Source organism: Chrysochloris asiatica, unplaced genomic scaffold, assembly GCF_000296735.1.
Source record: "Chrysochloris asiatica unplaced genomic scaffold, ChrAsi1.0 scaffold00030, whole genome shotgun sequence".
NCBI classification, from domain to species: Eukaryota; Metazoa; Chordata; class Mammalia; order Afrosoricida; family Chrysochloridae; genus Chrysochloris; species Chrysochloris asiatica.
In genome coordinates, this window is record NW_006408548.1 from 15,687,223 (window position 1) to 15,690,894 (window position 3,672).

General features: G+C 47.0%; 1 protein-coding gene across 1 annotated transcript in view; it reads left to right on the forward strand.

The window, feature by feature from the left end:
- The first annotated feature begins 661 nt into the window (after positions 1-661).
- NGLY1 (N-glycanase 1) overlaps positions 662-3,672 on the forward strand; it is a 99,404-nt gene continuing 96,393 nt past the window's right edge. The window contains exon 1 of the mRNA XM_006851618.1: positions 662-789. The gene's annotated coding sequence lies outside the window, so the exon portion shown is untranslated. The remainder of the gene's footprint in view (positions 790-3,672) is intronic.

Consider the following 3,672-nt stretch of genomic DNA (forward strand, 5'->3'; position numbering starts at 1 on the left):
GGGCTACCGGACTCATCTATTTGTAAAACAAAGCCCGAAACAATTTTTGCCCTTACTATGCGGAGTGCATGATTTTATTTTCTTCCTTCCTTACCTCCGTTCTATTTTGTTATTATCTGTGCTGATTTTTAACATACAGTTTGAAACACACTTCCATACAGTGCTGTCATACTATTTGAACGCTGATTTATGTAAGAAATTTCCAGTCATACACTTAATTCTAAAAGGAACCAATATATCTGAAAACAGATGAGCTTATAGCCATTAGTTTGTTTTTGAACGTTTGTTGTTTCTCCCTTCTGGGGCCTTTCATTCACATCTATCTAGGAGAGCTTGGCAATTTGCTAGAAGAGGCTGGAAGATTGTTTTATCTGGGCGAGGCTAGGTGGAGATGTACAGGGCTTTCCCACACTCCTGGCTGGATCAACTGAGGCTGGCCATAGGACGCACGTAAAACCACCTGGTCGTCCCTGAATCCTCACCACCAGGCCCCACCCCACACCCCCCTGACCCAAGCCCCCGCCCCTCCTGACCGGTCCCTCCCACTCCCACCCCCACCCACCGCAGGCTGCAGTGGCCGCGGCGCGCGGAGGCGCCTGCTCAGTGCGGGACGTGGCGCGCGAGGGGCGGCGACGGCCGCGGGTGCTCAAGCATGGCGGCGGCGGCGGCGACGCTGGCCAGCTCCTCGGGCTCCTCGTCCCCGGCCGTTGCCGAACTCTGCCAGAACTCCCTAGAGACCTTTCTGGAGGCGTCCAAACTGCTGCTCACCTATGCGGACAACATCCTCAGGTGCGGGGTTGTGGGGCTGGGCGGAAGCGCCGGGGCGGGCGGGGCGCGGCGCCTACTCTGCACGGGTCTGGGGGCTCCCGGCCCGGCCTCGGAGGGCAGCCAGGCCCGGAGGGACCCTGGTCTAGGAGTAAAGCCACGCAGGAGCACGCAGGCTGGGGCCCCGACACCACACAAGCCCCACCCCGCCGGAAAGAGGAAGTTTTTTCGCTCTTACGACTTGGCACCTGATATCGGGGTGCGTCAGGGTGAATTGGAGGTCTCAAGGAGAGTGCTAGGCGGCAGGGAGGTGAAGGCGTGCCCCAAACACTTCTCTCTCGGTTGTTTTAACTGTCTTAAAGTCAAGACAAAAATGGTGATTGCGCTTTTATGCTCAATACGTGGATTATATACACCTGCTTATCAAAAGTTACTTGTTGGTAACCTGATGCTTTTCCCCCAACATTTTGTAAATACCTTAAAGCATAATGCTACTGAAGTATTGTTTGAATTTTATTGTTATTAATTTTTTTCTGACCTTGTTGGTTGAGACATTATTAACCATGCTATTTTAAAGTTACAATGATCATGTATTATCTTGATTTTACTTTTCAACATGACTCCCTAAATAAGTAAGAATTATGAAAGTGGTCATCCTAATAAGAGTAAGTTGTCCCATTCTCCACTGAACAAAAGCACTCCTAAAGCTAAGGTTTTAGGAATGAAGAGGCAAGTTTGCTCATTCATTTTGAATCATTATGCACCTCATCAGACCCAATGAAATGGTGTCTGAAGAAGACACGTGGTGGGGCTGGGGGAAGGAAACCAAGCTTAAAGGAGCTTTAAATACCAAGTGCTTTGGCATGTTAGGTCACCATAAGTATCCGTATCCGTCACCATAATTAATCTGTTCTTTGTCCCCACTCAATCCCTGGTCCACTTACACTTCTGACTGGCACATATGTTAGCAGGGAGACTAGAAAGCAATTCCTCTTAGTTTTAAGGTTATAGATTTTATGTGATCCAATTTTAGAGACACTAGTTTTAAGCTGGAGCCCTGGTGTAGTGCTGCTTGAATCTCAAGGTAGGCGGTTCAAGCTCACCAGCCACTCCTCGGAAATCCTCTACAGAGTCGCTATAGGAACCGACTCGTCGGCACTTTAACAAAAGCAGCGATGTTAAATACTGCACTTATAATTTGCTAAGCGCCACTGAGCCGGTTCGGACCCATAGCGACCCTGTGTAGGTTTTTCTAAAAGCGGCTGATGATTTTAAACCGCATACCTTGTGGTTAGCAGTCCAGTGCTTATCCAACAGCACCACACCATAACTCCGTAGTAGTGGTGGCGGTGGTTATGTGCCGTGGAGTCGGTTCCGATTCATAGCGACCCTATACAGGGTTTTCGAGGCTGTAAATCCTTTGGTGGTGGTGGTAGAAGTATTCATTTAGATAGTGTTAAAGGAGCTCTGGTAGCGTAGTGGTTACGAATCGGGCTGCGAACCTTAAGGTCAGCAGTTCGAAACTACCAGCCACTCCACGGGAGAAAGATGAGGCTTTCTACTCCCGTAAAGATTTACACCCTTGGAAACCCTGTACAGGGTCGCTATGGGTCGGAATCGACTCGACGGCACTTCACAATCAAAATCAATCAATAGGCTTTCTGCACCGGTAAAGATTTACAGCCTCTGAAACCCTCTGCAGGGTCGCTATGAGTCGGAACTGACTCCACGGCACAGAACTAACCAACCAAGAATTTAAAAGTGTATTGAAGGGAAAATATGTTAAGCCCTTATTATGTGCCAGTACTGTTATGTGAGATACAGCGTGTGCACAATTGTGACCTATTTAGGGACTGCCTTCATCCTGTGACACCTTCTCAACTCACCTCTGACACTCTTAGAGGTTTTACAGCTCTTCAGAGCTCAACAATGCCAATGACGGTATGAGTCTGGGTTTTTCACAACCCAGCAGTTGGGCTTCTCACCTGAAAAGCCACCAACTATTTAAGCCCTTGCACTGAACTCCTAACCGCAAAGTCCGCGATTCATACCCACCAGCCTCTCCTTGGGAGAAAGTTGAGGCTATCTGCCCATATAAAACTTTGCAGCCTGGGAAGCATTCTATAGGTTCACTATGAGTTGCTGTGGAATTGATAGCAGTGAATTTTGGCTTTGGTATACAGAAAGGGGTTGTTGTTGTTATGTGCCGTGAAGTCGGTTCTGACTCTTAGCGACCCTGTACAGGGCTTCCGAGGCTGTAAATCTTTAAGGGAGCAGAAAGCCTTCTGTTTCTCCCCTGTAGTTTCTATGAGATAAGCAGCCCACTGAAGAACCACTACCAGAGCTCCTTCAGAAAGGGGTGGAGGCCTTATAATGAGAACTCATTTACTTTCAATTCAAAACCAAAACTGCTGAGATCTAGGTACTTTAAGAAGAAGAGAAACCCTTTGCATCCAAATAATGACTTTTGGCTTCATAATCACCATTATGAATATTTAGTAAAATTCTGGTATGCTGTTTGCTTATGTCACAATTTTTACTGTGGCTTATGTTTCTGGTCCTGAGGTTCTTTGTTGGTGAGGGGGAGGGTTGAAGGTTTTTGATAAGGGAATTAGGCATACTTGGAGATATAAAAACAAAACAAAAAACGTGTTCTTTTTAGTTAAGGTAGCATGGGATAAGTCAAAAAGTATTGCTGAAAAATCATCACAACCTTCATTAAATAAAAATATCAAAATGTGAAGCTATTGGAGAACAAACAAGATGGCGGATCAGGTGGATGTATAGCAGAAGCTCCTCCAACAACAACACAGAATACCCGACCAAGCAGCCTCAGGGGATGGTCCCAGAACTCTGAACCACATATAAAGGAATACTTAGAAGGTTGAAAGGCTCACAGCTGGGGGA